Raw genomic sequence first — 23143 nt, 5'->3', positions numbered from 1 at the left:
CTGTCTCAGACTCCCTGATTAGGGAGGGCTTCTTCTCCGTGGCTCACTTTCCTAAAACCCTCTTCCCTTCCTCCCATATCAATATAATTTCACTTTGTGGGGGGATTTATCCCCAACTCTCGACCCACAAATGAAGTGGCGTCCTTGCATGCATCACAAGTTTTCAGCTACAGCTGCAACAACTAGAGAAAGTTATGGTCTGGTGGGAAGCGGAGAAGTGAAGGAAGAAAACTCATTGCCTGTGGCCCAAGCCTTAGTGCGACCCATCAATTCACAAAGGAGCTGGCTGGCTTCTTTGCCCCAGATGCAATTATTCCCGAAACCATGACAGTGGGCTTTCACCTTGAAATTTCTGATCCCCTGGTTAGTGGCCTGGATTAGTTACTGGGTTGTGCTGGTTCTGACGTCGGTCATGACCCTCTTAGTGATGCTGAATGCTTTATGAGGGAGCTACTCCACAGGACTGAAGAGACTAACAGCTGACATTTGGATTATCATTTCATGTTTGCCAAGACCTTTATAGTCAGGAAAATGGGATCTTGGGTCCATCAAGCTGGAAAGGAACTCAAAGGCTACAAAATGTAATCCCAATATTTTACAGATGAGGAAACTGGGGCCTGGGGAGATTTAGCGCTTTGCCCAACTTCACACAGCTGGTGAGCAGAAGAGGGACATGAATCCAGTTCCTCTAACTCCAGTAGAATTTATTCTTTTTATTACACTACAATGAAAGAATCTTCATAACCCTGTGAAGTAGGAACTGTAATATTATTGCCATTTTGTAAATGACTACATAAGAGGAATGCCAATCTCTAAATCTGATGTGCAGGTTTATAACTAGAACCTCTTTTCCAATGTTGTTGAGTCATTCAATTATGTCCTATGCTTCATGATCCCATGGAACATAGCATATCCGTACTGTCTGTAGGGTTTTCTTAGCACAGATTCTTGAGTGGTTTGCCATTATCTTCTCTAATGGATCAAGGCAAAGAGGTTAAGTAACTTTTCTAGATTCATATAGCTAGTAAGTGTCTGAGACCATATTTGAATTCAGGTCTTTATGACTGCAGGCTCCTCTTTAAATACACTGAACCACAGCTGCCTAAGAATATCTTTTATTTGGGGGCAAAAATATATGAGTAGGAGAAAGGAATTTTAAAAAAGGACCATGAAATAGGTTTTGAACAATGATACATGTATAATGTAGTGGAACTGCTTATTGGCTTTGGGAGGGAGGAGTAAAGAGTGGAGGAAGTGGGGGGAACATGAATCATATAACTACAGAAAAAATATTCTAAATAAAAAAAGGAAAAAAAATAAAAAGGGATCTATGCTGAAAATGAAAAAAAAAAGCTTCGATCAATACTTGAGAGTCCACTGGTTCCCTATCTGGAGGTGAATAGCACTTTTTGTGAAAGTCCTTTGAAATTATTTTAGATCATTGTATTGATCAAGGTTGCTAAATCACAATTGATTATCATTACAATATTGCTATTACTGTATATATTGTTCTGGCTCTACTCACTTCACCTTGCTTCAGTTCATAAGTCTTTCCAGGTTTATCTGAAACCATCCTTTTAACATTTCTGATAATGGTATTTCATCACAATGATATACCATAAAACCTGGGTAGCCAGGGCCCATTTGATGGGCAGTCCCTCAAATTCAATTTCTTTACCACCATGAAAAGAGTTACTAAAATATTTTTGTATACATGGGTCCTTTTATTTTTCTTTGATTTCCTTATAGTGGTACTCCTGGGTCAAAGGGTATGCAGTTTTATGGCCCTTTAGGCAAAGTTGCAAATTGTTTTCCAGAATGGTTGCAGTTCCACCAATAATGCATCAGTGCAATTATTTTTCCACATACCTTCCCACTAGCCTTTGTCATTTCTTTTTTCTATCACCTTAGATAATCTAATGAGTATCATTCAGCACCTTAGAGTTGTTTTAATTTGAATTTCTCTAATTATTATTGATTTAGAGTATTTTATATGACTAACTATAACTTTGACTTCTTACCCTGAAAACTGCCAAACTGCTTGTTCATAACCATTTGTAAATTGAAACAGAGCTCTTATTTTTATGAATTTGGGTCAATTCCCTATTTATATGAGAAATGAGACTTTTATCAGACAAATTTTCTGTAGTGTCCAGTTTCCTACTTTTACTCTAATTTTGGCTATATTCGTTTTGTTTATGTAAAACCTTTTAATTTAATATAGTCAAAAGTACTCATCTCACCTCCCATGATCCTCTTTATTTCTTGTTTGACCATGAACTCTTCGACCCAAAGATCTAACAAGTAATTTTCCCCCACACTTCCCTCATTTGCTTATAACATCACCCTTTGTATCTAAGTCATGCATGTTTGTCTTCTCTAAACTTCAGTTTCCTCATCTCTAAAGGGATAATGCTGTTAGTAATTATATTATTGAGAGGTTCTGATGAAATAATGTATGTAAAGCAAATTATAAACAATGTTAAAATCCTATGTAAATATCAGCTATGTTATTATTGTTCACATTGTCTTTCTCATTGTTATTGAGATAATAGACGCTCCCTTTAGTTTAGACCAGTGATCCATAAGACCTAATGCAAATATATATAGAGAAACACAAAAAAAATGACCCTTAATACTACTGTTACCAATGCCACTAATAGGCTTATTTCCTAAGGCATCAAGGAAAAAAGAAAAGAACATATATGTTTTTTAAAGATATTTTATTTTGCCAATTACATGTAATTACACTTTTCCACATACATTTTCTAAAGTTATAAGGTGCAAATTGTCTCCTGCTCTCCCCCTTATACCTCCTTCCTGAAGATGGTAAGCAATTTGATTGACCTAGTTTATACATGTAGTAGTAGTAGTAGTAGTAGTCTCTATTATCATGCAAAGCATATTTCTATATTTTCATCGTTGTAAGAGAATACTCATATAAAACCAAAACCTCCTAATAAAAACACAAACTAAAGTGAAAAATAGGGTGCTTTTGATCTGAATTCTGACTCCAATTTTTTCTCTGGAGGTGGATAGCATTCTTTGTCACAAGTCTTTCACGTTGTCCTGGATTGTTGTATTGCTAAGGGTAACTAAGTCTTTCACAGTTGATCATAGTACAATATTATAGTTGCTGTGTACAATGTTCTACTTGTTCTGCTTATTTCACTCTGCATCAGTTCGTGTAGGTCTCTCCAGCTCTTTCTAAAATCATTCTATTCATCATTTCTTACAGCACAGTAGTTTTCTATCACTATCATAAACCACAGTTCAGTTATTTCCCAATTAATGGACATCCTCTCAATTTCCAATTCTTTATCACCAAAAAAAGAGCTGCTATAAATATTTTTGTACAAGTAGATCCTCACCCCATCCCTTTTTATTTCTTTGGATTACGGACCTAGTAATGGTATTACTGGATAAAAGGGTATGCACAATTTTATAGTCCTTTGGGCAGTGTTCCAAATTACCATTCAGAATGGTTGGATCAAAAGAACCTAAATTTCTAAAATATTTATATTAGTTCTCTTTATGGTGACAAAGTATTGGAAATTGAGGAGATGCCCATTATTTGAAATGATGAGCAGGTTAATTAAAAATATTAAAAGATCTACATGAAATTATGAAGAGTTAAACAAAAAGAACCTAGAAAACATTATATATGCCAACAGAAATATTGTTTGAAGAATGACTTGTATATGTCTGCCTCCAGAGAAAGAACTGATAAATAGAAGCAACCAAGATATGGTTATATATATATATATATATATACATATATATATGGTTTTTTTTTGTTATATCACGCTTTCTCTAGTGCAGGGAGGGGAAGGAGGAAGGGAGATGATTAGTAATTTTAATATAGGAAACTAATTAACAACAAAAAAAAAGAAACTGACTGAATTTTACTCTCTCTTGTATTGCCTATGGTATTTGGAGTACAGGTGATTGAAACTGCATGAGCCACATAGAACTTGTATTGGAAGGCTCAAGGTTCACTAGGAATACTACAGCCAATACTAGATCTATCCTATAATGAGACCAAGTTCAGAGTTCCAGAGCTGATTTTGGGCAATCACAAATATATTTTATTCAAGGGAAGCCAACACTTCCTTGAGATGTTGGCATTTTGATTATGAAATTAATATTGTGACAAGCTTCCATTCCATTCTTCATCCAGGATTAGGGGGTAAAAAAGCTATCAAAGCATGAATGAGTGAAAGAATGAATCACAACATTAAGTACTTTCTGGGTTGCCAAAGAATGTGCTAAGATACAGAAAAGGTAGACAATTCTTAATTCAAGGAACTCGCACTCTTATCGTAGAAGGCAACACATACAATAAAGTTCAGCTGCTGACCAGAATGAAAAGCTTGGAAGTCCTAAAGGTCCAGCAGTGGGGTCAGTAGCAAGGCTTAGAGTTTTGGGGGACTTAAGATGGAAATACTGGGTGACAGTAATGGCATTTAGTAAGACTACTGGACCTTTATCTTGTCAGAAGGGATGGAGTTATGGATTTCCACTGCACTCAAACCTTTTGAATAGTTAAGTATCTCCAGCAAGGGAGCAAAGGGAAGGGATCTTTTGGTGGTGATGCTCTTTCATTCTAGTCTCTGCAGGTACATCCTAGCACAGTCCTAAGCTTGGAAAGGGGGTGGGGTGGAGAAAAGAAGCTTTGATACTCTAGGAGTGACCTCTTTTATACATCAGGGAAAGGAGAGGATGAGCCATATTGCCTTCCAAAATAAAGGGTAGAACTCTGAGGAGGTGGCTAACATCAGGCAGATGAAGACCTCTGGCTCAAAGATTGGGTGGCTGAATGTAAACCCAATTCTCTTTCAGTCTCTGTAATAGGGCCAGTTCCCTTACTTCCTCCCCCAACCTCCACCCCCCACAACATGAAAGTAAAACAGTTCACTGAATTCAAATAAACAGGGATAGAGCACCTGGGCTTTTAAGAACTGTATAATGAACACAACTAATCCAGGTCAGCAGTCAATGGAATAAACTCATTTTCCATTATTCACTAAGTAGGAGAAATATCATAGAGTATTTGTATATATTCTGAATTTCATGTACTCATAAAATCTGGGTTCTCATTGGCCAGTTCCAGTTATATATACCAACACAACAGAAAAGCCCTCAGTTTTAGGAATGCAGAATTGGCAAGTTATAAACCTGTCACACAGCATAGCTGAGAGCTCGCTCTGCAAATTGACTATTATTTCAGTAGGGAGTGGTATTCTCTATATGTTTATTCTGTATATATTTTTAATAAATTAAGACATATTTATTATGTTTACTGTGTGCCAGTCACTGTAGTGTCTAGGTACTATATGTAAAAATATAATATATGAAAAACTTCCTAATCATAAGGAACTGAGAAAAATGAATATCATTTAATAATCACAATTACTCTGTAACCTATCCTATTTTTTTTTGTTAAATCCCATTTCTCAGTCTAGCTCAAAACAGTCTCTTCACAGTCCAAACTAAAAGATGTAGTTGAATAATGTGACTTCTGCCAGCTCCCTCTTACCCCCTCCTTTTGCTAGCTAACCAGTTGCTTGGTTTACAAATAAAGAACTAGCTGGGGGAGACTTGTTCTTATCAAAGTGAGGGGTGATTTGATTTCCAAAGGGAAGGCTAAGACGGGGAGCAGGAATTCTGATGAGGATGCTTTTGATTCTCTAGCCAAGAGGCAGCTGAGGCCCATACAATAATTGGCATTCCTTCATTGGGAGAGAAGAGTATAATCAGCCACATCTGAAAGCCAACTCACTTTTTTAAAAAATCATTACCTTCTGTCTTATTATCAATTCTTTTTTTTTTAAACCTTGGATTCAATACAGTGTTATTGGTTCCAAGGCAGAAAAATGGTAAGGACCAGGCAAGGAGGGTTAAATAACTTGGCCAATCCCATAGCTAGGGAGTGTTTGAGGCTAAATTTTAATTTAAGATAAGGCTTCCTATCTCTAGGCCTGGTCCTCAATAGACTGAACTATCTATCATAGCCCATCTTAGTATCAATTCAAGATAGAAGAACCATAAGGGATAGGCAATTGAGGTTAAATGACATGCCCAGGAACTCTCAGATCTCTTTCCTGGATGCATACTAATCCTATTGCCTAAGGATTCATCCCAGCTCCCAAAGAGGAAGTACTAAGGGGGAAACCAACTATCTCCTTATTAAACTGTCCATCAATTAGGATTTTCTCACCATTGCCAGGTGAGGGCCAAATGATGTACTGTTAGGCCAATCAGAAGAAATATACACCTAGGTTTAACAGACCCTATCCTGGAGCAGCTGGGTAGATAGAGTGCCACACCTGGAGAGGGGAGGTCCTAGATTCAAATGTAGCTTTTGATGCTTCCTAGCTGTGTGCCCTAGGAAAGTCACTTAATCCCAATTGCCTAGCCCTTACCACTCTTCTGCCTTGGAACTGATACTTCTATCAATTCTAAAAAAGAAACAAAAAAGACCCCATGTGCCCAAACTTGAGGCCTTTGGCCATTGACCCAATTTACTGGTTATTGCTAACCTAAGTAATAAATTGATCGTTCTCAGATCCCTAGCTTTGCTGAGGTGACCAGAGGAACTCATTTTGTTAATAGTTATATGCCTCACTGTTATTGTAATCTTGCCCAGGAGAAAATTGGGCCTCATTTTGCCTCAATGTCATTTTACTCACTGTAGAATTACTATTCTAATAGAGAAGACAAAAAAATAGATATGTGTATGTATTTGAACAAATTTATGAATTAACATATGGAGAAAAAATACAAATAGAATAGATAGTTGGGGACATAGTCTAGCATTTGAATAGATCAGGAAAGGCTTCATGAAGAAGATACTTGAGTTGCAAGATTGAAAGAAGAGAAGGATTCTGTAAAGGGGAAATGAAGAAGGAGAGCCCTTTGGGCATGGGGATGGCCAGTGCCTAGGAGCAGAGATGGAAGATGGAGGCTCCTCTGGGAGTTACAGATCAGTTTGGCTGGGTCATGGAGTATGAGAGGGAGAATAATATGTGATGAGGGGGGAGAAGGTTTTTTGGGGCCAGGTTGTGAAGGGATTTAAAAACGAAATGGGAAAATAAATTTTATTTTATAGATGATAATTTTGTCTTATAGACCTCACTCCACAACTAGGAATTGTTTGAACAGAGAAGTGTTGTGGTTAGATTGTGGTTAAGGAAAACCACTCTGGCAAGCCTTATGTAGAGTGTATTGGAGACTGGGAGATCAATAAAGAAGTTTTTGCAGGAGCAGCTGGATGGTTCAGTGGGTAGAGAACCAGCTTGGAGCTGGGAAGAACTTAGGTTCAAACAGATACATTCTAGCTATGTGGCCCTAAGTAGATCACTCAACCTCAATGGTCTTGCCCTTAAGGGTTAAAAAAAAAAAGTTGTGGCAATAATTCAAATAAGAAGTGATGAGGACCTTGTATGGTGGTCGCTGTGCTAGAGAAGGGATTGGATGCAAGATATGATATGTAGGTGGAAATGACAAGTTTTGGTAACTGATTCAATATAGGGGGAAAGGGAGAGGGGGAAGTTGAGACTAATGAAAAATAAATATTTATAATCATTATTATCATATATTGTCTCCCCTCTCAGAATGTAAGCATCTTTAAAAATGCTCTTTGAATGAATAAATAAATAAATGAATCGTCTTTTTAAAGAGCTTACTGAGTGCCTGGCACTGTGCAAGGTGCTATAGCTATATGGGTCTTTCTCTTGCTTGGAGAAATTTTTCCTTCTCAAAACAGAAGATGGCAATAGAGAGCAAGGAAGCCTTTCCCTAATCAGCTCTTTTAAAAAAACAGATGATTCTGCTTTTTCTAAGCAGACAGCAGAGCTTCCCTTGGGTCAGATCAGCTCCTTGCATCAGCGGCAATTCCCATCTCTCTTGTCGTCTCAGTTTGACTCACATCGAGCAAGAAGGATTAACTTCTGTTTCCACTCTCCTTTTTTTCTGCAGACATCAGCTCTGTTGGCTTCCGGAGGACAATTATCTGATAGTTTTAGTAGTCATCTATGTAAGGTCTATGAAATGAATAATTTTAAGCCCCAGTGTTCTAGTTATACTTTTGGTACAAATAGGACCACAAAGAGTCGGAGTAGAACACAACTGAGCAACAAATAATAAATCAGGGAGAAATTAGATATAACTGCTATATAATAAGAGATGTTATTTTATGAAGTTGACAATTTGTCTTTAATATTGACGTGTATTATATAATTATTACATCTCTGTATATAAATAAAATAGAAACTGATGTTGTTCAGCTATTTTTTCAGTCATGTCTGACTCTTCATGATCCCTTTCTAAGATTTTCTTGGCAAAAACACTGGAATGGTTTGCCATTTCTTTCTCTAGCTCATTTTACAGAGGTGGAAACTGAGTCAGACAGGGTTAAGTGATTTGCTCAGGATTACACAGCTGATAAGTGTCTGAAACTCTAGATGTCTTCCTGATTCTAGGCTCCATACTCTATCCTCTGTGCTACCTAGAATAAAAAGAAATACACAATTTTTTGTTTTAATATTGAATAGACTAAAAGTCATAAGAAGATTCAGAATTGATTTAATACTGTTTGTTTAAAACTTGTCATCTTTTGTCAGAAACTACTTTTGTTGACATCAGGTATAAGGTTTTGTGATACTGCACTTTTTAGCATGGATGATAAATGTTCACTTGTTAATCTCACTGTGAAAAGTTTTAATAGATTTTAAGAATAAAATAGTTACTCACAAAGGTGCTAGCAAACATTACAAAGATTCTTGCCTTAAACTTGCATTTTAACAAAATATCTAAATAAATAAGAATAAAAATATAGGACATTTGCTTTGTTATACTTTTACCACTGTGTAATATGGAACTCAAATAAGTTCTATTTGAATGTTCCTTTTTGCTCTCTCAACATCAAAAGAAAACGGAGTGTTGAATAATAAAAATTTTTTCCGCAAATTTTCAATCCTTTAAATAACCTTTCAAATCCAAGAAGTGAATTTTCTGGGTATTTAAGGCATACTTGCTGAAATTACAAGCCTCAGAATAAAACTGGGTAAATAGACTTCCATTCTTTATTGCAGAGGTCAAGAGCACTATGGATGTGTAATACTGACTAAACTACCCATGTGACCATATATACCAGATATACAGATAGGCCATATATGATATACCAGATATTAATATATTAATTGATTTTGCTAAACTGCATTTTTTCCTTTCTAAAAATCTTTGCAACAGATGGCTTGTTGGTTAGAGGAAGATGAAAGGCTATGTTAAAAATGAATGTGATGCAATCAAAAAGTACTGACAAAAATTATTTGAAAAAATATTAGTTACATCTTTATATTTCTTCAATATGCAAAATTAATAGAACTTTAAAAAATTGAGAAGCAAATGAATATCAAAGTAGAATGATGAAATATTATAGATTGACACTTAAATAAGGTTGGTAATATAGCAGTTTGTTATAGCTGCTTCTCCCTGGCCAAAGAGCAAGAAGGCTGCCCTCAGGCCTGGAGCCCTAAGAAACACAAATCTGACTTTTTGATCTTAACAGCAACATGTTTATTAAAGATAATAACTAGGACTGGGTAAGGAATGGAGGGCTAGGGAATTCCCTGGGATAATAAACTCTATCTATCCCAGAAGCCTCTGACCCACAAGGGTCTCTTCAGCCTCCAACACTGTTGGAGTGACTCTATCTCCCTCTCTGACTATTTCCCCCAATCTTCCTGTCTAACTGGTCTAGTCTGAGCCCATCCAAAATAGTCCTTAGTGAGATTGCAGATCTAGTAGCTGGATCAAGAGTCAGGTGACAGGACTGATCTAGTCCCTAAATAGTGTAGGCTGAGCCTACAGAGGTAACTTAGCAGATCAACTCAGTCAAGATGGTATTTTCTCTTCTAAGGAATTTAGTAGATATCACTAGAATAAGGAACTTGATGGCTGGAATCTGACAGGGATGACCAGGAACCAAAATAGGAGATTAGCCAGGATTACAAGCTGGATCAGAGGGAGAGCCAAGTCCAGAAGCTGTGACCTCTCTCACTGCTTCCTCACTCCCCCTCCAGGCTGATTTATCTCTCAGAATTCTAAGAGTCCCTTCTGCACACTCTGTCTTGGGCAATCCATCCAACTCCTGCATCTTCACCCTGACAATTTGTATTTTCCCCAGATTGTTTCATTCCTTTCAGTCCTCTACTTTCACACAGTGGAACCTGGGTTCCATTCTGTGAACCTTAATACTTACCTTAAGTTATACTTAATCACTTGTTTTTTTAGTCTAACCCCCCCCCCCAAAAAAACACAAATAACCCTTACTCTTTCTATGCTACACCCTATTTATAACTATGCCTAATCTCAGGATCTCAACCAAGGAAAAGAAGGGTAAGGGTCAAGGTTTACAAAATTATTACAAAGTTTAAAGACATCACAACATTTGCAAATTTCCAACAATACAGATTCTATTACTTCTACCAAATGCAAACCAATTCAAAACCTAAATACTATGATAATCTATTTCTAAATCAATTTTCTATCAAATTCTTATAATACTAAACTAATACAGCAGCAATTCTATTACCATACTCAAACTCAAGCTCTGTATAAAAATAGAAAAAATTACAAAATTTTACAATAAACACAATTTTAGCCTCAACTTTTAAACACACCACAATCTAAGTAACAAAACTTCTGCAAAGTGCAATTAAAAAAAAAATCTCTTATCTGAACAATTCAAACACCATTTCTCTATTTTCTATGCTAATTCTTAAACTTATACCTAACCTGTTACATTAACTTGAGAACTAAACTCCCTATCTTATCCTACACATAGTCTTTATACATATGATACAAGTCAACTATACATATATATATATATATTTATAGTAGTTCTATGTTACAAATATTTATATATACATACAGATATATTTATATATGTGCGTATTATGTGCTGTATTCATTATTTTTACTATCTATGCCCTGATATTAACCAAATAGAAAATATACAGATATTTCTATTCACTTAATACCTTACGAATCTAATACTATTTACTTATTTTATCAATATCTTTTCCATCACAAAGACTTCTATTAATCTACATAGGGCCTGCAAATATAAAATATCATTGTGTGTGAATTATTTCACCTATTTATGTGTTCTGTTGGATGCATGTACTTACTCCCTCACTTCAGAATTCCTCTTCTCAAGATGACAGATGCTTTCTCTTCAGGCTTCCATGTATGTTGTGGTGGATGCTTGCTAAAATGGAATACTGTTTGTGTCTTATGGCGCACTTATCTTACATATCCTGAAGTCCCCTCTGTTCTTCTTCTCTATTTTCAAGTTTTCATAGTCTTTCCTGTCTTTGCTGTCCTTTCAGCTACACAGACTCTTTTTCTCTTTCTACTCTCCAGCTGTTTTTTCTTCCCTTCTCTTCTTTTCTTCCACTCCATGGTTCCCTTGTGAACTTTTTGACTATAGACTCTATTTGCCTGAAGTAACTTTCAGCTTTCTCCTTATTCTGAATAATCATTTTCAGGTTCATTTTCCTTTTCCTCTGTTTCTCTGACTCCTAACTCCATTTCTGTCTGAGTTCTATCTTCATCACCATTCCCGTTATTTTCATTATCATTTTGGCTATTTCTGTGAACTTTACTGATTTTCACATGGGAACAGTACACCCAAGAATATTTGCCTAGGACTTTCACAGCTGAAGGACTATATAAAATAACTTTAAAAGGACCTTTCTACTTCTCTACTGACTTTCTATTAAAGTTCTTAACAAAAACTGAGTCTCTGGGTTTTATGCTATGTAGGGAATAATAAAGGGGACCAACCTGTTGAATCACACCCATATCATGTAGCTCTTCTGACCTATTTTGCAATGCTGTTATGTAATTTGCAGGTTGACAATCACTCCCCCCCAACATGGAAATAAAAACTGGCTGACACATTTTAGCTTGTAACGGGGCATGACCATACAACATTTCAAAAGCAGAAACATGTAGGTCTCCACTTAGTCTTGTACAGAGATAGAAAAGAACTATTGGAAGGAATTCAGGCCATTTTAAGCCAGTCTCTGCACAGACCTTGCCAATCATCATCTTCAATTCTCCATTCAACCTTTCTACCTATCCAGAACTCTGGGGATGGTAAGGAGTATGATTCCCAAATTCTCAAAAACCTGTTTCAAAATGAATTCTGAAAAATGACTCCCCCAGTCTGAGTCCACAAAATTTGGTATCCCAAACCTAGGTACTATCTCCTTCAATAGCACTTTACTACAACCTCTGCTGTGTTCTTGTTTGCAGGAAATGTTTCTGGACATCTTATCCATCTATCTACTATGACCAGACAATATTTGAAATTACCATCATTAGGCATGTTAATGAAATCTATTTGTATACTCTCAAATGGAGTATATGCTAAAGATCTGCCCACTAACCCTTTCTTCTTAAATACTCCTTGATTAAATCTCATACAAATAGTGCACTTTCCATAGACTTTACTAGCAATGGATGTAATTCCAGGAACCAGCCAAAATCACTTGACTGTATCAATCATGTCTTGGATCCCAAAGTGTCCTTTTCCATGAATTGAATTACATACACGATAAAAGAACTACTTTGGTAAGATGGGCTTCCCTGAGGCCGAGAACCATATCCCATTATCTTCCTTAGCACCAAATTTCTTTACCCATGTCTGAACTTCAGAATCATTGTAAGCTCTGGTTAAATCTGCTTCCTCAATGACAGAGAGATTCGTGACATGTATAGGTGCTCTTCGGGCAGCATATTTGGCTATCACATCTGCCCTATAATTTCCTCTAGACACAGAGTCCTTCCCACAGCCATGGGTTTTACAGTGTATCACAGCAATCTTTTTAGGCAGCTGGATTACCTCTAGCAATTCTGTAATCACTTTTGCATATGCTATTTCCTTCCCTGTTGATGTTAAATACCCTCTGTTCTTCCATATCTCTCCTGTTGCATGAATTACCAAAAATGCATATTTTAAGTTTGTGTAAATATTCACCCTCGTGCCTTGCCCAATATGACTTGCTTAAGAGCCACAGTTCTGCCCCTTGAGTAATGACATTGCTGGGCAATGATCCATAGCACAGTGTCTCTGTTTCTGTCACTATAGCCAATCCTGTATATCTCACACCATTATGCATGTAACAGGATCCTTTGGTAAAAAGCACCAGGTCAGGATTTGCAATCTGAGTATCTTTTAAATACAATCTAGTCTTTTCCATCAACTTTACCATGTCCATACACTGGTGAATTAGCTCACCATGCATAGGTAGATCTGGGAGCAGTGTTGCAGGATATAAAACACTGCACCATTTCAAAATGATGTTCTCATTACTCAGCAGTACTATCTCATACTGAGATGGTCTCTGTTGTGTAAATGCTTGGGAATTACATCTACAAAGCAATGCTTCTATCTGGTAAGCACAGTATATGCTAAGTTTTGATCCCAAAACTAAATCTGTTGATTTCTGAATCAACAAAGCAGCGGCTGCAATTACCTTGAGACATGGAACCATCCCTCTATCAACAAAATCTAATTGTGAGTTGTAAAAAGCTATTGGTCTAAAATTTGGTCCCAAAGTTTGTACTAAAAACCCTGAAACCACTTTTGCTTCATGCACAAAGAGATGGAATTCTTTGTTATAGTCAGGCATGCCCAAAGCTGAAGCTATTAAAGTTGCCTCTTTTAAGTTTCCAGAACTTGCAAATGGCCTGCATTTAGTCTTAATGGTTATGTTATGTCATTCCTTGTCAGATCTGTCAGACACTTTGTTATTTAACTATATCTCAGGAACCCCATCATTTTCAGAACCACTCCTGATATGTTGCAAATTCTGTTCTGACAGATCTCCAAATCCTAATAAAATTTCCCCCATTTCTATTATTCTGTCAAAAAACATGGAAGGATTTTTCTCCCCTGATTCCTGCTTCAATCTAATTTTCCCCAGGTATCTGATCTTTTAGAATGAATTTTCATTGCTTCTAAGATTGAATTTCTCACCTGGCTTAAAAATCTCAAATTATCTATGTTAGATAATTCTAAATCCTTAATGGCCTCAGGCCATGATGTTAGATTAGGGTTGTCCCTGGTTTCCTTCACAAACTGTTCTTTTTCTCTTTTTATAAAAAGTTCAGAAAGCAAAAGTTCTGTATCTTCAAAGGTTGGATTATATAGCCTTATTGATCTCTTGTACTCTTTCACATACCTCCATGGTTCTTCATAATATTTTGGAATTCTCTTTCACAAGTGGTCCAAATCTGCAGCACTAAAAGGCTTATGAGTTTTTATATGCACTATTCCTGCTTCTGGCTGGAGGCAAGTTAGGTCACACAGTGGGAACAATGGAACAGCAGCAGAAGTAGTTGTTAGTTCATTAATACCTTGATTTCCATCAGCTTTTAATTTGATATCATTATCTTTTTATTCTGCCTTATTAGTTTTCAGTGCCTCAATTTCCCCCATTGGTTTCTTTTCCATCTTTTCCATGCCTTCCTTTAATGCCAAAATCACTTTTAAATCATTGTCATCCTTTTCCACAGCCCTTTTTTCTAGTACTTTGCCAAAAACCAGTTTTCCAGTATAATGGATCTTTAGTAGTGTAGAGAATATCACCAACAGCATTGGGATATATGATATTGCCCTCTCCATTTCCATCTTTAGCCACTTTACACTTCTATATATATTCATCAGGAAGTATAAAATCTGGAATGTTGATATTATAACAGATTAAGATGCACTGATACACTGCTACCAACATACCCATGACTACAAGTTTCTGAACCTTTATCATTTTCTCAAGCCCTTTGACAGGAAAAATATTATTTAAATCTGGCCCTTTAAATTCCTCCCCCTCTGAAATGGTGGTTTATTCTGATTAGTTAATGTAAACCTTAAAATTCCTTAGACTTATAAATGTTGGAAATTTCACCATTGGGATATTTCATACTTGGAAAATTTCTTACTGATAGTCTATTGGAATGGGAACCCCATTGGCATGGGAGGTTCCTTCTCTTCCCTTCTTAAGATTACTTTAGGACAGAAACCTTTTGCTGAACAATGGAAAGGACTTTGACCTGTGCTTAAGCATAGAACAGGAATTTCTTTGAGTCATGATTGATTTTAGAATTGATACAATGGAGATACTTGGAATCAATCTCCACCCTATTCAGTCCTAACAGGATTGAGTAAGGGCTGCAGCCTAGATCAAAATTTAATTATTCCAATCTCTACCCTACTCAGGTTAACAGGATTTAGAAAGGGCTGTAGCAAAGGAGCAAAGATTTAATTATTTGAAAATATGACCTTCAACAGACATGTGCAAAGCCTCTGGGTGGTCCTGGGTTAAGCTAGAGCCTCCATTGGCACAGGGAAATTGATGGACAGTGATTGGTAGATGTGAGAACTGAGGGGAGGCAACTTGGATGGTTTCCTTAAAGATCAGGGGGGTCTGAAGACTGGGGGGGGGGGGGTTGAGGAGTTGATCGGAGTGGTGGCAGTGTACTCTGAGAAGCTTGCTCTGAAGGAAGCTGAAGGTGGGGGCCTCTGAGACTGTTTCTCCATTTTGGTCACGTGAGTAATAGGGACTGATCTCTTTTCTTTGCCTCAGCTATCTAAGGGCTTGGGCCTTTTGGCCCAGCCTAAACAGAAGGGGTATTTAAGCCCTATTCCCTTCTCTCCCTTTTTCTCTCTCTCTATCTCTAATTCCTTTCTTCCTCCTATTGAAATTAAACTCCATAAAAGATTGACTGCTAACTTGAGTTTTCATTTAGGAATCACATAGCTGAATTCCTTGGCGACCTTAAATTAATATATATCAGTCTTTTAAAGTGATTTCCTTGTCACATTAGCCTGGTTGCTAGGTAGATTTCAGCAACTCAGACCTGAGTAAATTGTCCAATATGGCTGCTCAATAACTGTCTCAGAAGCTTTGTAGGCCCAAAACTTCAACTGATGGAAACTGGCTTTTAACCTTCAAAATTCTCCCAACTTGGCTCAATTCAAAACTATGCTGGCTCAGCCAACTGAAAGATTATAGATTGATCCTTAAATTAGGTTGGTAATATAGCAGTTTGTTGTAGCTGCTTCTCCCTGGCCCAAAGGCAATATGGCTGCCCTCAGGTCTGGAGCTCTGAGAAATGCAAATCTGACTTCTTGATCTTAATAGCAACAAGTTTATGAAAGATAATAACTAGGACTGGGTAAGGAATGGAAGGCTAGGGAATTCCCTGGGATAATAAACTCTATCTATCCCAGAAGCCTCTGACCCACAAGGGTCTCTTCAGCCTCCAACACTGTTGGAGTAACTCTGTCTCCCTCTCTGACTAATTCCCTCAATCTTCCTGTCTAACTGGTCTAGTCTGAGCCCATCCAAAATAGTGAGATTGCAGATCTAGTAGCTGGATCAAGAGTCAGGTGACAGGACTGATCTAGTCCCTAAATAGTGTAGGCTGAGCCTACAGAGTTAACTTAGCAGATCAACTCAGTCAAGATGGTATTTTCTCTTCTAAGGAATTTAGTAGATATCACTAGAATAAGGAACTTGATGGCTGGAATCTGACAGGGATGACCAGGAACCAAAGTAAGAGATTAGCCAGGATCATAAGCTGGATCAGAGGGAGAGCCAAGTCCAGAAGCTGTGACCTCTCTCACTGCTTCCTCACACCCCCTCCAGGCTGATTTATCTCTCAGAATTCTAAGAGTCCCTTCTGCACACTCTGTCTTAGGCAATTCATTCAAATCCTGCATATTCACTGACAATTTGTATTTTCCCCAAATTCCTTAATTCCTTCCTTTCAGTGCAGATAGTTTAGCAATAGTAAATGGTTCTACTTTCTTTTGCCTATGATGAAAATGAGGTTTTCTATATCAGCAGCAATGAAATGGTGCAGCTTATAAAGCACCAGATTTGGAGTCCAAAACCTAAGTTCAAATCTTGCCATTTTGAGCCTAGGCAAGTCACTTAACTTCTTTTTTCAGTCTCAATTTCATGATCAATAAAATTAATATTAAATAACCCCTACCTTACAAGATTTTTGTATCGAATGATGATATACATACATATATGTATATGCATATGTACAGTGCTCTGCCAACTTTGAGTGCTTTGTGTTTTTTATTATTACTATTGCCACTCCACATATTACCTCCCTAGATGTGTCCTTAAGGATCTGGAAGTTCTTGGTTCCTGAACTGTAAGCATGAAAGTTATGGATTAATCAGGTCTCTTAAAATACTATCTTTATGGGAAATGAAGTCAACTACAATAAGTGACTGAAGTGATGGCTTTTTCAATCAATTGGGATTTTTTGCAATTAATAAGCATGTCTTTCTGAGGAACACAAAATGCCTACACTTCTGATACTCATTGGAATAGAGTTAATAATCTATTCCTTAGATTTCTAACCTCTCAAACCTATTCCAAGAAAATCCTAAAGTTTCTGCTAATCTGAATAATGATAAAAAAAATCAAAAGAGAAGCTATAAAAAGTGACTTTTCCAGTGCCCTTAAACTGAAAAAAGATTAACCCGAAGCTTGAGTGCAATAGGAAAGAGAGCGACCAGCAAAGCCAAAATTAAGGCAGAGTAGTCTTTAATAGAACTAGGGATAGGCACATAGCCCACAAGGCTCTGTATGTGTAGGCAGTAAGACAGAGGACTACCCTGAGAAAGCCTGAGAGTAGACCTTGGAAGCTCTATGAAGTAATAACTGGTAAATATCACTCTGACTTGTCCACACCAAGCCCAGAGAGCCTCTTGAGGTACTAAACACTCTCTCTTGAGACACCAGAGAAGGTCTTGAAGATTCCACACTCTTAATGAAGCTCAAAGGAGCTTGGGAGGAGTGAAAGCAGAAGTTGGGGACAGAGTAAAAATGGGACTGAAAGATCAATGCAGAAATTCAGGAGACTCCAGAGAAGACCAAATAGGACCCACTGCCCCATTCAAAAGATCAGCAGAGAGCAGTGGGCTGGGTCCTGGCACAACGCTCCAAATAAGGAACTAAAAGTGAAGAAATGAATAAATCAAAGAAAAGACTGGTATTAAAATTTATTTTTTATTTTATTATTTGCATTGATATATTATTATATATTTACACAGTGAAATACATTGTGTACTATTTTATATTTATATATCATTTTAAATTTTAAATTATTTGTAAAAGTTATTCATGTGATCCCCTAAAGAAGTAGTAACTGTAACAATTGCAAGAAGAGGTTTAAAACAGAAAGATGGATTTTTTTTCCCATGAGGATGATATCTTCAAAAATTGATACAAAAGATAAAATGAAATAAAAGCTCTGAAAGAAAGAATTTCAAGGAGAATAAATAGATTAGAAAATGTAGTTAAGCCTTAAAAAGGATATATAAATGAACACCCTAAAAACTAGAATAGGTCAAATAAACCAAAGTAAAATAAAAAGCTTCATGATACAGCAAGAGATATTAGAATAAAAAAAGGGGGAAACAATAGAAGAATCTAAGTTATATGATATCAAAAACAATTGACCTGGAAAATAGGTTAAGGGGAGATAATTTGAGAATCTTAAAACCCCATAAAACCATGGTTAAAAAAACACAGACATTTTTGGAAAAATGACAAATGCAGTGTTCTAGAAATTGCTGTTCAAGCACTTACTTAAAGTAGATTCCCTTTCTTGAAAACATTCTTTACCCAACTTCCTCTTTGTAACTTAACATTCTTATTCCTCTTTTTTTTAATCCTCTAAATAAAAAATAAGACAGCAATCTCTTTAGTAGATATAATTAAAAAAAAGTTAAAAATGTAGAATTTGGCATCATTGGACCTGAATTTGAATTCTGACTTTCTCTTAGAGCCTGTGACTGCTTAAGCAAATCATTTACCTTTCCTGGACCTTTAAAAAATGAAGAAGCTAGACTAAATGGTCCCTGTAGTCTCTTCTAGCTCTGACTCTATGCAATTCTGGGATCTAAATTTACTAAGCAAGAAATATTTCCATAGAATTTGCTACATTCATATTTTTGTTTAGGGAGAAAATCTGCTTTATTGACATTACATTGACAATCTTTTAGTTATAACAAATAAGGATTTGTTAAGTCTGACTTATTATGGCTCCTATATTTATCTATCCTTCCCAAGAACTAAGTTTACTTCAACACTCAAGTTTGATAAACTATTGATTAAAATTTTATTTTTCATTTGGAAATGCTATTTGACTTTGCCCAGGAAATAATTTTTTATTATAAATCGTACTTCTATGACCATGTCTACCTAGAGCCCCAAAGTCACTTGCTTGGTTCTGGTGCTAAATGACCCCAATTCCTAAATAACAAATATGACAAAGGCCCCTGGAAGAACAGGGAATTGTAAATTACCAGTATTTGTGATATGTGCTGCTATGGGTAGAGCTAACCTTATTTGCAAAGATTTCCCACCTAAAGAATTACAAGGTATTCCAATAAAGTTAAAGAGATTGATAGTGGGAGGCAGCTCCCAGGTGGAAGTCTGACTCCCTAAAGTAACAAAAAGTGGAGTTTTTATGGGTTTCTTGTGAGAGCTGAATGCATGACAGAAAGCAAGGGGCAGGGCACACGTGACCTCAGTGACACTGGAAATAAGCCTGGGGTTGGCATGTAACCTGGAGGGTAGGTGATGTTAGGATGGAGTCTGGGTTTGACATTGTGACTGGAAAGTGTAGGTCACTGGGAGAAGTGCCTGAGGCGGGCAAAGTTGTCTAACAGTGAGATATGCAGATCTAAAAAGTATGGAACATGAATGCCCTCTTTATCCATTTATGGTGGTGATCAGGGAGGGTTTTTGTGGACCAGAATGCATTCCTGAGATTCAAAGTTCAGAGGAGTCATGTGTTCTTTTTGGTCTGGGATCTTTCTAGTGGTTTGGGGTCACCAGAAGACTCTATGCTCCCACATCACATGCCAAACTTGCAATCTTGAGATAGGAATGATTTCACTTTTAAGTAAATAAGGACAGATAGCATCATTCTTCTTCATCTACTAAAAACTTCTACACATAGTGAGCATTAAATATATTTTGGGGAATGAAAAATGGAGTCAAAATCTCATGAGCTCATCATTTACTTTGTCAATAAAATGGCCCTCTTTGATGGTCAAACTTTTGGCCCTCTTCTTGTTTTTTTCTTCTTTGTGAATACAGTGTCCTGCACAGAGTAAGTATTTAATAAGAATTTTGATTGCATGCACTTGAACCATGTTATCTTGGTTAGCCAATCACAAGTCAATGAATATGTACTAACCCAAAAATCTATATTAATTTCTGTAATCATGGGAAAATGAGCAGAAATAGGAATTCAAGAAGATAGGGAAAATTTTAAAATAGCTTCTGTAGAAAAGCTCCTATAGGGAAACTGAATGTTCATCTGATGGTACGTTCTTTTACTTTTTCCCACCATTCTTATTTCACTTCATTTCCTACCAGCAGTCTGGGTTTGATAGATTAATCAACAAAGCAAAGTTCTCCACCCTTGAATTTTAGTCCTCTAGCTTTGATTTCTGTTTAAATCCACAAACTTGGACGTCTCCCACCATCTGCCTCTCTATCCCCACAACCTCCCACAGAATGCTACTGGAACAAATTATGAAATCATGTAGTCTGAGCCTACCACAAATTCATGTTATCTAACCTTAACTTGACCCTCATTGCGATATCCATGATTCTTGTAACTATGAAAAATATTCTAAATGAACTAATTAAATAAAATTTTCAAAAATAAAATAAAATAAATCACCTAACAGGTAATTAATCCCTATGCCAATGAAATCAGTGTTCCAGTCAAAAAACTTTTGCATGGACTTTTCCTTTTCCTGAATCTCCATTTTTCCTTATTTTTATATATTTCCCCTACTCTATTAGATTTATAACAGAAGACTTAACAATAAGAATCCAGGACTCAGTCTTGCCTACTGTGTTAATTTGGTATACCTTTTGAAAAAAATGTTTTCATCCAAATAAAATGGTGGCAGGGGTGGGGAATGGCAAGTAAAATGTTGTACTTAGAAAAGGAGATATGTTTTCCCCTTAAGAAAAGCAATATACTGTGGTGGGGAAATTGCTGTATTAGGAAATTAGAAATTTGGTATTGTAGATTCTGTCATGTCTAATAACTAGGTTTATGAAATTGGATAGATAATTTCACTTCTCTAGATTTCCTCATTTTTAAAATGGAGGGGTTAGACTAGACAGTCTTTCTAACTCAAAAATCTTTTGATTCTGTGAAGAACCAAAAAGGTCATATTCAAATTGAAAATAATCTCTTTGTCCCCACAAAAAAAGTTGCTTTAAATATTTTTGTACACATAGGTCCCCTGTGTGTGTGTGTGCGTGTTTAATCTATGTGGGATGCAAACCTAGTAATGGTATTGCTGGGTCAAAGGGTATATACTGTTTATAGCCCTTATAGGTCCAAATTGTTCTCCAGGATTAAATCAATTTACATGCATTAATGTTTCAATTTTCCCCACATTCCCTCCAGATTTTGCATTTTCCTATTCTGTCATAATAGCCAATCTTATAGATGTGGGGTGGTACCTCAGAGTTGCTTTAATTAGCATTTCTTTAATTAATAGTGATTTAGTGCAATTTTTTTGCATGACTATTGTAAAAATAGACTCGAACTCTGGACTTCAATCCCCACAAGCCCTTGCTCCACTTCCCCAAGATGCTTTGTAATCTCACGGAATTCTGAGGTGGGCGAGATCGAGAAAGGATTTAAGCCGATTGCAAAGGCTTTTGTGTCTCTTTTGGACTTCTGTTTTGGGGCAGATGTGGCTCTTTCCATAATGTAGGTGAGGTCTTGTCTAGGCCTCCCTGGCCTAGGCACGTTTTCCTTATCCTGTATTTTCTTTAATCCTTAATATTCAATAAACCTCTTAAAAAATATAATACTCCTTGTAGAGAGAAACAAATTTCTACCTCCCTCAGTCTCCCCTAAATTTTAATCTTTACACTATGGAGAACTTTAATTACTTTGTCTGAGAACTGCCTGTTTATATCCTTTGACAATTTATCAGTTGGAGAATGACTTGTATTCTTATACATTCAACTCATATTTCTATGTATTTGAGAAATGATGCTTATATCAGAGAGATTTGTAAAAAAATAAAAAATTGGACCATTAACATTACTGTGTATTACTATCCATCCTATTTCCCCTGTTTAGTTTCTGATCACCCCCTTACCAAGTTTTTTCTCTTTTCTCTCAGCTCCCTTCCCATTTTCTTATTCCTTTTCCTTCCTACTTTCCTATAGGGTAAGAGAGATTCCTGTACCAAATTGATTGTGTGTGTTCTTCCCTCATTGAACCACTTCCTAAAGGAGTAAGGTTCATATGCTCCCATCTTCACCTCTCCCATATTCCCCTTCACTATAAAAACTTTCATGCTTTTTTATGTGAGAAAGTTTGCTTCATTCTATTTTTGCCTCCTTCCTCCTCCCAATGAATTCCTCCTTCTCATGTCTTCATTTTATTTTTTTATATTATACCATCATATTTAACTCACACCTTTGTTCTCTGTTTACGTATACTTCTTCTAACTGCCCTAAGAATGATGAAGTTCTTAGGAGTTTCAAGAATCATTTTCCCATGTAGGTATATAAATATTTTAACCTTTTGATTTCTCTTTCCTGTTTACCTTTTTATTCTTCTCTTGAGGCTTGTATTTGAGGGTCAAATTTTCCATTTCAGCTTTATCATCAGGAATTTTTGAAAGTCTTCTATTTCACTTACTATTCATTTCTTCCCTTGAAGGATTTTGTTTAGTTTTGTTGGGTACATGATTTTTGGTTAAAGTCCTGATTCCTTTGCCCCGTGAAATATCATATTCCAGGACCCCCAATCCTTTAATGTAGAAAATGTTAAATCTTGTGTTATACTGTGGCTCCATGATATTTGAATTGTTTCTTTTTGGCTGCTTGCAATATTTTCTCCTTGACTTGGGAGTTCTGGAATTTGGCTATACTAATCCTGAGTTATCCCTTTGAGATCTCTTTCAGGAAGTGATTAGTGGATTCTATCAATCACTATTTTATCCTTTGGTTCTAGAATATCAGGGCAGTTTTCCTTGATAATTTCT

At 36.5% G+C, this 23143-nt stretch overlaps 1 long non-coding RNA gene across 1 annotated transcript in view; it reads left to right on the top strand.

The window, feature by feature from the left end:
- The first annotated feature begins 422 nt into the window (after positions 1-422).
- The window catches only part of LOC107650737 (uncharacterized), a 45071-nt gene continuing 22350 nt past the window's right edge, over positions 423-23143 (top strand). Inside the window, exon 1 of the long non-coding RNA XR_008914835.1 lies at positions 423-656. This is a non-coding gene — a long non-coding RNA (uncharacterized LOC107650737). The remainder of the gene's footprint in view (positions 657-23143) is intronic.

The sequence above is a fragment of the Monodelphis domestica genome, chromosome 1, assembly GCF_027887165.1.
Source record: "Monodelphis domestica isolate mMonDom1 chromosome 1, mMonDom1.pri, whole genome shotgun sequence".
NCBI lineage: Eukaryota > Metazoa > Chordata > Mammalia > Didelphimorphia > Didelphidae > Monodelphis > Monodelphis domestica.
This window is presented reverse-complemented; position numbering and strand designations above follow the sequence as displayed.